Source organism: Malaya genurostris, chromosome 2 (genome assembly GCF_030247185.1).
Source record: "Malaya genurostris strain Urasoe2022 chromosome 2, Malgen_1.1, whole genome shotgun sequence".
NCBI classification, from domain to species: domain Eukaryota; kingdom Metazoa; phylum Arthropoda; class Insecta; order Diptera; family Culicidae; genus Malaya; species Malaya genurostris.
Window position 1 is genome coordinate 261,910,942 of NC_080571.1, and position 13,440 is coordinate 261,924,381.

Sequence of the window (13,440 nt, forward strand, 5' to 3'; positions counted from 1 at the left end):
TTAGTTGAAAGTTACTTTAAAAATGATAACTTATAAGGAAAACAAATTTATATTTTGCGCAGAGGTACGTAGTACTACTCATAATAAACCCTATAATATAATATAATATAATACAATATAATATGATATAATGCAATGCAGTATAATACCATACAACATGTTATATAATAACATAAAATAGTGTAGGACGATAATATATGAAATAATATGCTATGATACAATATAACAGATGATGTCGTAATGTAAGTTACGCTCTTCTAATAATAATAATAATAATAATAATAATAATAATAATAATAATAATAATAATAATAATAATAATAATAATAATAATAATAATAATAATAATAATAATAATAATAATAATAATTAAAATAATAATAATAAACAACAGAATTTTTTTTTTTTTCATAAATACGTTTATTTCATAGGCAATATACATAAGTTTTTCTTCGCCGTGGCATCCACAATACATAGTAGTTTAAACCTAATACATTTCGAATATCATATTAGTATGTTGGTACTCATTAGTTAATCTAAACACTGTTTTTATCAAGCGAGTTGCTATTTTAAATTACATTAAATAAAATACATTTATTTTGTACATGATCTTATAACTATTTCAGGATTGTTTGTATCAGTTCACCACTTATATTCAATATCCTATAGTTGGCTATTGGTTGAACTCATGGAAGAGAAAACAGTTTAACATAAAATAAAATTTAAATTGGAACTCCAATGGATTTAATGAAATGATAAAGAAGTTTCATGTATGGAAGGTCACGACAAGCAAGAATGTCGCGAACTGGGACATTGGATAGTCTACCTTGGGTACGCAAGGAATTTATTAGTTGAGATCTGACATCACGAAACTCCACGCATGTCCAAACAACATGGTCAATATCGCGGTAACCTTCGCCGCAAGCACAATGATTAGTCTCGGAAAGTCCAATTCGAAGGAGATGTGCATCTAACGTGTAGTGATTGGACATGAGTCTGGACATCACACGAATGAAATCTCTACTCACATCCAGTCCCCTGAACCATGCCTTTGTCGATATTTTAGGAATAATTGAGTGCATCCACCGACCCAGATCATCTTTATCCCAAGAAGCTTGCCAGCTGGCAAGTGTTCTTTGGCGAGACGCGCTATAGAATTCGTTGAAAGCAATCGGTCTCTCATAAATTTCACCCTCAATAGCACCACGTTTGGCTAAAATATCGGCTCTTTCATTGCCTGGAATGGAGCAATGAGCCGGAACCCAAACTATTGTGATTATATAATTATTATTCAATATGTCGTTCAGACACTGTTTTATTTTACCCAAGAAAAACGGTTCATTTTTGCCAGCAGCGTTTGAGCGAATGGCTTCAATTGCACTCAGACTATCTGTGAAGAGGAAATAATGGTTTGGAGATAATGTGACGATTACATTCAAGCTATAATGAACTGCTGCTAACTCTGCTATATAAACAGATGCAGGTTCTTGAAGCTTGAATGAGGCCGAAACATTATTGTTGAACATACCAAACCCTGTCGCTTCTTCCATTCGCGATCCGTCCGTGTAAAACATTTTCTCAGAGTTAATATGCCTGAACTTACTTGAAAATATTTTTGGGATTTCCATAGAGCGTAGGTGGTCCGGGATTCCACGCACTTCGCGCTGCATGGATGTGTCGAAAAATAAAGTTGAGTCAGGTACATTTAGGAGGCTGACACGGATAGGAATATATCTTGAAGGGTTGATTTCCTGTGACATATGGTTAAAATATACTGTCATGAATTTTGTTTGAGATCGAAGCTCGACTAGTCGTTCGAAATTATTAATTACCATGGGATTCAGCACATCACATCTTATTAGCAGGCGTGATGAAAGCTCCCAAAATCGATCTTTTAATGGAAGAACTCCCGCCAGAACTTCAAGACTCATTGTATGTGTCGAATGCATGCAGCCTAAAGCAATTCGCAAACAACGGTACTGAATTCGCTCAAGTTTGATAATATGAGAATTTGCAGCGGAACGAAAACAAACGCATCCATATTCCATCACTGAAAGTATCGTTGTCTGATACAATTTTATTAGATCTTGCGGATGAGCACCCCACCAAGACCCTGTTATTGTTCGAAGAAAATTTACTCTTTGTTGGCATTTCGTTATCAGATACCTAATGTGTCCTCCCCACGTGCATTTGGAATCAAACCACACCCCGAGGTATTTGAAAGTCAAAACCTGTTCGATTATTCTTCCCATCATATGAAGCTGAAGTTGCGCGGGATCATGCTTTTTTGAAAAGACGACCAGCTCTGTTTTCTCCGCAGAGAATTCGATACCAAGATGAACAGCCCAAACGGACAATTTATCTAAGGTATCTTGCAATGGTTTTTGCAGATCAATAGCTTTGGATCCAGTAACTGAAACCACGCCATCATCTGCCAATTGTCTTAGTGTACATGGGGTTACTAGACAGCTGTCAATGTCATTCACGTAAAAATTATAGAGGAGCGGACTGAGGCATGAGCCTTGCGGGAGACCCATGTAGCTAATTCTGATTGTTGCCAAATCGCCATGTGAAAAATGCATGCGTTTCTCTGACAAAAGGTTGTGCAAATAATTATTTATAACCGCTGGGAGTCCATGTTGGTGGAGCTTGTCTGAAAGAACATCAATGGAAACTGAATCAAATGCTCCTTTAATGTCTAAAAATACAGATGCCATTTGTTGCTTTTGAGCGAAGGCAATTTGGATGTCAGACGAAAGTAATGCAAGGCAATCATTCGTCCCTTTATTTCTACGGAAGCCAAACTGAGTATCTGACAACAAACCGTTCGTCTCGACCCAAGTGTCGAGACGTCGTAGAATAATTTTTTCGAACAATTTTCTGATGCAGGACAACATCGCAATGGGTCTATATGAGTTGTGATTGGAAGCTGGTTTCCCCGGCTTTTGAATGGCGATAACTTTCACTTGTCTCCAGTCAGGTGGAACAATATTTTGCTCAAGAAACTTGTTGAACAATTCCAACAAACGTCTTTTTGCGAGGTCGGGCAGATTCTTCACCAAGTTGAATTTAATTCTGTCCAATCCAGGAGCGTTATTGTTACAAGACATGAGTGCTATGGAAAATTCCATCATTGAAAAGGGGCTATCAATGGAATCATCATTTGAAGAAGACTCCCTAACAATGCTATGCGTAGGAACGGGATCTGGACAAACTTTCCTCGCAAAATCAAATATCCATCGATTCGAGTACTCCTCACTCTCATTTCCTACGTTACGATTCCTCATTCGTCTGGCCGTATTCCAAAGAGTGCTCATTGAGGTTTCTCTTGACAAACCTTCCACAAAATGTCTCCAATAGCTGCATTTCTTAACCCGAAGTATGTTCTTGTACTTGGTTTCTAAAACCAAGAATTTTTCAAAATTCTGAGGAGTTCCTCCTCCTCGTTTTAAAAACGTCTTGAAAGCATTTTGTTTCGCGTGTTTAGCATCTGAGCACTCTTTGTCCCACCAAGGATTTGGAGGTCTTCTGTTAGACGATGGACCAAGAAATCGTTTGGTTTGGGCTTGTTCTGCGGCCTCCAGAATCGAACAAACGAGGAAGTCATATTCTTCAAGTGGGGGAAGCTCTTCCATTGAAGTTAAGACACTTGAAATATTACTTTGGTATTTAATCCAGTCAATATTTTTTGTCAAATCATATGGAATATTAACTGAATTAGCAATGCCTTTGTTACTGCTAATTGAGATGATGATTGGTAAATGATCGCTACCATGTAAATCAGGAAATACTTTCCAGGTGCAATCTAGTCGAATTGAAGTCGAACAAAGAGATAAATCTAATGCACTTGGACGTGCAGGAGGTCTTGGGATCCGTGTCATGCTACCCATATTTAGTACCGTCATGCTAAAATTGTCGCAAATATTATATATTAGAGATGATCTGCTATCATTGTAAACGGAACCCCACATCATTCCGTGCGAATTGAAATCTCCTAAAATCAAACGTGGAGCAGGAAGGGCTTCGACAATTTCATTAAGCTGTCGTTGTCCAACTTGAGCTCTTGGAGGAATATATACCGAAGCAATGCAAATGTCCTTTCCTTTAATGTTTATTTGACAAGCAACAACTTCTATACTAGAAGTCGAAGGAATGTTTAATCTATAAAAGGAATAACATTTCTTAATTCCTAAAAGCACTCCACCATACGGGGAGTCTCTGTCGAGACGTATAATGTTAAAGTCATTAAAATTTAAGGCTATGTTTGATGTAAGCCATGTTTCGCACAAAGCAAATACATCACATTTTTGACTATGCAACAAAACTTTAAATGAATCAAGTTTTGGCATGATGCTTCGACAATTCCACTGCAGGACAGTGATTGAATCATTTGCGGCGGATGATAAATTATCCATCAAATGATACAAAACCTGTAAGAGCTGGCCATTGAGCTGATAACTGTTTCAAAAAAGTTCTAGCTATTGGAAGGAATGCTGTTATGATGGTCTTTAGAGGTTCAGAAATATTGAATGCAGCGAAAATCCATTCTACAATTTCCGAAAATTTCAGTAATCCTGTTGGTGAATGTGAAATGGAGCCCACTGGATTATTGTCTTTTCTTGAGCTAGTTCCTGGATTGGTTTGTGAATTTGACAAACCAGGAGGCACAGTTTTTGGTTTTAAATTTGGCTTTTTAGCTTTAACACGGGGATCTTTTTTTGAAGGTATAATTTTAGGTGTCTTTTTTGGTATTTTATGGTTTGTTAATCTCCTCTTAACAGACCCTTGAGGAGTGACAAACGAGGTATCTTCACTATTTCCGTCAGAGTCAGATTCCTCTGGCTCCGCAAGATTTGAAAAACCGTTTTCGGTTTCCAAAGGGGAGACATGTATGACCGTTTTGAGCATTTCTGCATATGTGCGCTTAGACCGTGCTTTTAAAGAAAGCTTCATTTTGTCTTTACGCAGCTTAAATGCAGCGCACACTGAAAGATCATCATGAGGGCTTTCCCCACAATAAACACATTTTTCAACATCTTTATCGCAAAGATTATCCTTATGAGGCCCTTGACATTTGATACATTTGGACTTATTACTACAGTAAGTAGCTGTATGTCCGAATTTTTTACAGTTCGTGCAATTCATAACATGCGGTACGAAAAGCCGAACAGGAAGACGAATTTTATCGATATAGACATGGCTAGGCAATGCAGATCCGGCAAATGTTACGCGAAACGAATCTGAGGGACGATAAGACTTTTTTCCATCGACAATAGATGCTGAGTACAATTGTTTGCACTCGAGTATCTTAACTCCCTCAAGCATGGAGTTTTTAAAACGGCCAACTCCATTTTTAAGTAAATCATCTGCTGTCAGACTTGCTTCAGTCACAACACCGTCAATTTCTACCTCCTTCGATGGAATGTAAACTCGATATTCAATAGCAAATAATTTACAGGTTACAATATCGTTTGCCTGTTTCAAGTCGTTAACTACAACTCGAATTTTATCTCTATTAACCTTACAGATTTCTTTAACTTCAGAGAAATGTGATGTCAAATCCTTTGTAATTTGCATCAAGTTTAAAATCTTTTCTTTTTTTCGAAGATAGACTATCCATGGCCCAGTGGTACCCTGTGGATAATGTTTAGCCCTCGGAGTATTTAAACTTTTACTAGTATCCGGAATCGGATTCGGATGATCTTCCATGAGATCATCCATTACATTAAATTTTTTTTGTAAATTAATAATACCAAAATAAAAACTTATGTTTAGTAAAATTTCAGATATAAGAAATAAAAAATAAATTAAATTAAATCTACCTTGTAGCTGATGTCTCTGTTCCTTTATCGTGAAGAACGACGTGAAGCTCTTCCAACGATTTCCAATTGGCAGTCTTTTGCTGTTTCCAATTGGCAGTCTTCTGTCGTTTACTGCTATCTCAGTTGCTCTGCCGTCGTTGTGAACACCACTGCACTTGCTGTACCTGACCCCAGGTACAGTGCTTTTGCTCTTGGTGGCGATCAAATGCGATGCTTGCAGTGTAGCACCTCGCGATATATGCCGTCTCTTTTGATCCTACGCAGCGTACAAATTCTGGTACCTGGTAGATCAGCACTGGGTTGCTTTAGCACCTCTGTGCCTTTGCACCCCTTCGTCTTCGCACCTTTATGCGATGGCACCTCTGTGACTCGTCACTTCTATGCTCTCGCACCTCTGTGTCTCTACACCTCTGTGCGTATGAACGGGATGGCCTTCGTTGCTAGCTTTCCAGTCGGGAAACGCCCCGAATATTGCGTTTGCTATGGGCAGTTTAACTACCTGAAGCTTAGAATTGTCTCGGTAGCAGCCGTTAACTCACGAGCCAGTACAATCGAAACACAACCTCTTCGCTTGAATGGTTTTTACTGAATGAAACAACAGAATTATATGTTGTAATATACTATGATAAACACTGCACTTTAGGATGGGCTTCAACCTACAAGCCATTTCGCACCCTCTCATTCTGCTACTAACGCAGAAGGCGATAGCACCCAGTCGACGCCGTTCTATTGACCAAATGTCATCATAGACACACGGGGAGGCATGAGATACGGACTTGTGAGGACTTAGTTATCTCACAATTTGACGACCTAACAAATGACAACTTCAACTTTATCACAAACTATAACACATGGATCAATAAGTCTCGAGACTAAAGCAGAGATGGCGCTCGTAGTAAACCAGTAACCACGTCTTTCTAGAGTACTAACCTTTGCTTGAAACGGGTCAAAATTTTAAGTCGATCCGACCAGAAACAGCTGAGTTATCGAGGTTGGAGTTAAGTCGTTTTGTAGTTTGTTTAAAAAATGGAAAAAACCGACTTTCGTGTTCTGATAAAACATTGTTTTTTAATGGGTAAAAACACCGTGCAAGCGAAACAATGGATTGAAAAATGTTATCCGGACTTTTGTCCATCAGAAGCAACGATTTGTCGGTGGTTCGTCGAGTTTAAACGTGGTCGTACCGACACAAATGACGCGGAACGCTCGGGTAGACCTGTGGAAGCCGTTACACCGGAAAATGTGAGTGAAGTGACAAAAATTATAATGAAAGATCGTAAAGTGAAGCTCCGTGAGAATGCTGAGATGACACAGATATTATATGGAAGAATGATTAGTACGACCGTACAAATATTTTGCATTAATTATGTTTGGCCGGTTTACGGCAGAAATGAGTTATCTTCAGATTTGGTTTAAGACTAAAATTTATTCTTAACAGCTGGGGGTATTTATACAACTTCAGAAGGTGCCTTATCATGTGGCGCTTAGAAACTATAAGAATAATGTTATAAAGGGTTATTGTTTAAATTCAATATAATTCGGTTTGCGTGAGCTAAACTTTTCTGAAGAGATCAGCAGAAACAATCGTAGAGACACAAAAGCAAAAGAAGTACGTTTTGTGCAGCGATTGCGGATTGTCTCTCTGACAATAAAAACTACCGCGTGCTTGTTGCTTGTAGCGTTGGCGCGCGGTGATAGACAGCGTTCAGATGATGCTACATATGGTTTCGGCTTTAGCGGTCTGTTAAATAAGAACGGCTGTTATATACTGCCCGACGTTTCGACCACTGGTTATGGTCTTTTTCAAGGGAAATATCTTATCGTTCCTCGTCTAAAAATCGTATGCCCACGAACGGTTGTTTACATAATAACAAAGCTTCTTTCGTCACTTTTGTTGCACTAATAACGTTTGTTTTGAACATTAGCCTGTTTTACCACTATGCACTACCTAACGTCACTTTCTTATTTAACAGACCGCTAAAGCCGAAACCATAATTAATGCAAATTATATGGAAGTGTATTTACTATCCTTCATGAAAAATTGAGCATGAAAAAGGTTTTTTCCAAGTGGGTGCCGCGATTGCTGCAATGCACCCTGCCACAACAAGTCGATGCAAACAATGGCGAAGTTGAAAGAATTGGGCTTTGATCTGCTTCCCCCCCCCAACTCACCAGATTTAGCCCCCAGTGACTATTGGCTGATCTTAAAAAAATGCTCCAGGGAAAAAGATTTGGCTCAAATGAGGAGGTCATCGCTTAAACTGAAGCTTATTTTAAAGCGAAAGGTAATTTTTTTTATAAACCTGGTATTGAAAAATTGGAAAAACGTTGGAACCATTGTATCACCCTAAAAGGTGATTATGTTGATGAATAAAAAAAAATTTGCAAAAAAAATGTTGTTTCCATTGTTAGTCTCGGGACGTATTGATCCATGTGTTAAGAGCAATAGTAACAAAACCAAAAATAAAATCTCTAATATTAATAAAATCACTTGCAATTCAATTAGTCAACCTTCACCTTCGGTTATCCAAAATGCCTAACCTTCGGACAAGGATTTACTGGCAGCAGCGCGTATTCAACTATCGGAAAACCCCAGATGAAGCAGCAACAATAAATCTATAGTCCAACACCCAGAAAGTCACATCGCCGAACCATCACCAATCGTCTGGGTCCCTCCCGAAACGAAATCGTGGATACGGGCGATAGCCTTGCTAAATGAGAAAGACAAAAAAGTACACCGAAACCTCCATTTACGAACTAAACGGGGGTTCGTAAAAAGAGGTAGTTCGTAAAAAAAGATTACGTTATTTGGAATTTGGTTCGTAAAAAGAGATATGTAAAAAGAGGTAACGTATAAAAAGTGTTCGTAAATGGAGGTTTGGGTGTAAAAAATTGGCTACCTCAACTCCGCAGCAAGTTTTAAACGTTGAGCATTTTATTTCATATGTTTTAAGCAGTTCGAGAATACACTATTTAAAGTAGGTATATAAATTAGTTTGTTATATTGCAGAAATATCTAGTCAGCGCAGTAAAAACTCGTTTTCCACTTAGTTCATGTATTGTTCTGTATGGGATGGCAAGGACATCGAAACGTTCTTACCCCCTTGTTTGTGCGAGATAGAAATGCATTATTAGGGAAACTTGAACATCCCCAATACGATCCACAAATTGTTATCAGATCGCTCTCGTTTGCACATATCGTATTTATCTGTTTCACTCCTCGAGCACAGGTAGTACCCGATCTTGTACGAATAGTTCCTTTGATGTCGTATAAAAGCCGGCCAGCAATTTCATATATTAGATTGGTCAGAATAATTCAATCCGTCGCGTGAAATACACGTATTCCGTTCCGCGTTAATACATTTTTTCTGCTCATGGAATAAAGAGTTTTTCTTGGTGCAATTTTACTGAATTTTATAAGTGTCCGAAGAACCCGGTTATACGCGCGAGCACCCCTGTAGAGGAAAATTTTTGTTTTGCGTTTGGCTGTCTTCATTCTTAGCCAACTGACAGCATTCGAAAAATAAATTTAAAATTTATTTTACCTAGCTTGTTGTGAGACAGTTGTGAAGTTTATTAGTTGAATCAACAATGTTCTAGGTGGACCAAGTAGGACTCTAAACAACAATTGAAATGTTGCAATTTTGTTTTGTGATCTAGGAATTCTCCGTGCAGGAGCTTCAGATTTGGTCACCAATCGGTGCCAAAAAGAAAAGTTAACATCTTGGCATGACATTTCCCTTTTGTGGAAGTTGACCTTTCTGTTTCAACAGATTGCGCAGCAGTTTCATAGCGTTTAGAATCATTGCATGGCCAGTACTATGATCCTACTGACACTAAGAATAATGATCGTTGAGAAAAGTCCTTCCGAATTTGAATCAACAGAAAAACTAGAGTAAATTTTCTGCTTCGACGGGAATGCACATTTATGATGTTGATGTAGTGCATTTCAACTTTCAATTTGATATTCCCTTTTTAAATCTCTTGGAAACTACTCCCCAGACCATATATCAAATACAAAGTCATTCACACGCACGGCTATTCGCAATGGCAGTTGAAAAGCCCTTTTTGTAAGCCACTCCACAAGTTCAACCACACCGTTGTTTACACAAAATTGCAAGTTAGTGGAATTCAAGCAAATACTCCATTCGCAGAAACCATTCCCGGGCATCATCGAAGGGTTGTCATCCTGACCTCCATTCTATTCTCACGACGTTCCACTTTTGAGCTGAACGTGACACAATGCAACCGGCTTCAACCGATGAACGAATTGTTCCGACTCCCACGTTATCCTGTCAACAATGGCAAACCTCAAATATCTACCGGTAGTAGCGGTAAAGGTTCGCTTCCAGGCCATAACTTGTTGTTAGTGGGTACTATTTTTTCATCTGCGGCAAATGAAAAAGAGTGGGAAGTCTTATCGTGAAAAGGAGAAACGGGTGTCGTCAACGACACAATTTCCTTTACAGCTGTCACAGGATCCACCGTGTTACACAGCCGTTGTTAAGTGCGGATTCCTTTTTTTTTTTGGTCGGGTGCTTCACATCCTAATGGAACATGGCAACCGGCCAGTTTTATATTATTGTTTAAACCGTTTACCTTTCGCTCTAGCATTTGGGGTTTTAATTCATAATGGCGAATTGGTATTTAAATAGCGCCGAAGCGTTATTACCATTCTTGAGATCCCCAGCGCCATTGTTTCTCTGCTTCGAAGCACAAACAAGCACTTTGCCGCTACTATCTAGTTGAAATAATAAAGGGGGAAACGTGGCAGGAATGATAATAGAAAGCGTCGTCGTCGTCGTCGAAAAAAAAAGCGCTGCATCCGTTGCATCCACTGCGGAAGTTGGTGTAGATAATGGACGGAACGGGGAAACGTGAATAATCCGCCGCAAGGTGTCACTGATGGGTTCTTGACTGGTAATTGTGGTACATCGAGAGCTTGTCACTGATCTTCACCTAGCCTCCGGAGTAGTCCGGATTCGAGTGGTTTGGCTTTCAAGTGGCTTTCTGACGTGGGTTGACTGGACGAGCGACGATTTGATGAATGACTGGCGCTGAAATTCGACCGAGGAAAACCCGCTCCCTTTCCGCTGTGGATGAGTTTCTGTGATGAATTGGGAATACTCATAGAAAATTCTAAATGTTATATTCGCATTACATACGAACGTTTAATCCTATTGAATTTGCAAGCAACAATTACGTAATTTTAATGGATGGTTGATTGTCACGAAATGACAAAAAGCTAATCAGGACAATCGGTTTTCGATGCACGCCTAGGATGGTGGTGATACAGCCGAGATACAATTTTAAACTGTATTTTTTTATTTCAATGTTTTTAGGTGAAACAGTTTCGGTGGTACCGCGAGAACGGAAAATTTTATTACAAATATTTCGTAGGAGAAAGTCGTGCCCCGATTCGAAGTGTAGCATCGTAAAATTGCTTTTATCCGATTATGACACATAACAAAGCACTCCTCTTTGACGTACCAATGATTGATTGTTATGATATTTCTAGGGCTTTGTAGCAATAGCAATAGAATAATTTGATTGACGGAAGCGTGGTCTGTTCTGGGGGCGGTGTTTGGCTAAACTCATTTCGAAAACCAGTGGCTTATGGTTATGTAAAATTTTCTAACCCATTTATTTATTAGCTTTGAATGGCTTTGATTATTTTTTAATGGCCACCAGATGGACTAACGCAAGCGGCAATTAAGATTACAGCAATATCATCCAAGTTTCATCTACTTTTCTATTAACCGATTATTATTGAGTGTTCCTAGCAAGATACCACGTTATTACTCGATGAAATTCGGCCAACCGACTGCCCACACAAGCACATACTTGATAGTGAGTTTTATGAACTTTATTCAAATGCGGAATGCATCATTCAATAGGTTTAGTTTCATATGAATTTGTTTATTGCTGCCTCCGAGATGCATCAGCATTCCATGGTTGTCGGAAAACTTGGTCCGTAATGGTGATTGCTGAAGTGTGCATCCGTCCTCCGACATTGCGATAAATCGGTTCGTGAACTGCAAAGCTGGTTTGTGTTTTGCTCAGCAGTTATATTCTGGTCCTGTTAGTGCATATGTACATCGATTACTTACTACATTGTACACATGCGTTCATCCCTTCTCTCTGTCGTTTTGAAATTCCAATCTTTATTGCCAGTGGATGGTGCAAAGTGTAGGAATGGCGATAAAAACGGACGTTTCGGAATCGGACTGCCATCGTCTGCTTTGTTGCTGGGTTTAATAACAAGCTTCACCGACAAGTTTGCCATCGTTTGCCCTTTCATTGCGTCAGGGTAAATGAACGTTATGTTTCCTTTCCGTTTCCTGTCGAATGTTGGAATTATGCTGTTGATTGACGTAAAGTGTAGGAATCATTGTGTATAAGGTTTGCATATCTTTAAAAATACTTCGTCAGGACGTGAAATATTTCGCAGACTGCTTAACATGTGTCCGTACATAACAGTTCGGCTGAAAAGTTCGTATCGTTTAATAGAAACACACATTTTTTCGCCAAAATTCGTTTTTATTATTCAACATAATTGCCATCAGAGGCGATACAGCGATTATAGCGATCTTCCAACTTTTCGATACCATTTTTGTAGTACGATTTGTCCTTTGCCTCAAAATAGGCCTCAGTTTCAGCGATTACCTCTTCATTGCTTCTAAATTTTTTACCAGCGAGCATTCTCTTGAGGTCTGAGAACAGGAAAAAGTCACTGGGGGCCAAATCTGGAGAATACGGTGGAAGAGGGAGCAATTCGAAGCCCAATTCGTTCAATTTCAGCATGGTTTTCATCGACTTGTGACACGGTGCATTGTCTTGATGAAACAAAACTTTTATCTTCTTCAAATGAGGCCGTTTTTTTTAAATTTCGTCCTTCAAACGCTCTAATAACGCTATATAATAGTCACTGTGGATGGTTTTTCCCTTTTCAAGGTAGTCGATGAAAATTATACCATGCAAATCCCAAAATACAGATGCCATAACCTTACCGGCCGATTGTTGAGCCTTTCCACGCTTTGGGTTCGGTTCATCGCGTGCAGTCCACTGTCGATTGGACTGCAGCTGACAGCTGACTGTCGATTGGACTCCGGTGTGAAGTGATGGAGCCATGTTTCGTCCATTGTTATATATCGACGAAAAAAATCGGTTTTATTTCGATATAGCAGCTCCAAACACTGCTCAGAATCATCAATTCGTTGTTGCTTTTGATCGATTGTAAGCTCACGAGGCACCCATTTTGCACAAAGCTTTCTCATATCCAAATATTCGTGAATAATATGTCCAACACGTTCCTTTGATATCTTTAGGGTGTCAGCTATCTCGATCAACTTCACTTTACGGTAATTGAAAATCATTTTGTGGATTTTTTGCACGTTTTCATCGGTAACAGCCTCTTTTGGACGTCCACTGCGTTCATCGTCTTCGGTGCTCATATGACCAGTACGAAATTTTGCAAACCACTTACGAATTGCTGCTTCGCCCGGTGCAGAGTCTGGATAACACTCATCAAGCCATTTTTTGGTATCGGCGGCACTTTTTTTCATCAAAAAGTAGTGTTTCATCAACACACGAAATTCCTTTTTTTCCATTTTTTTCA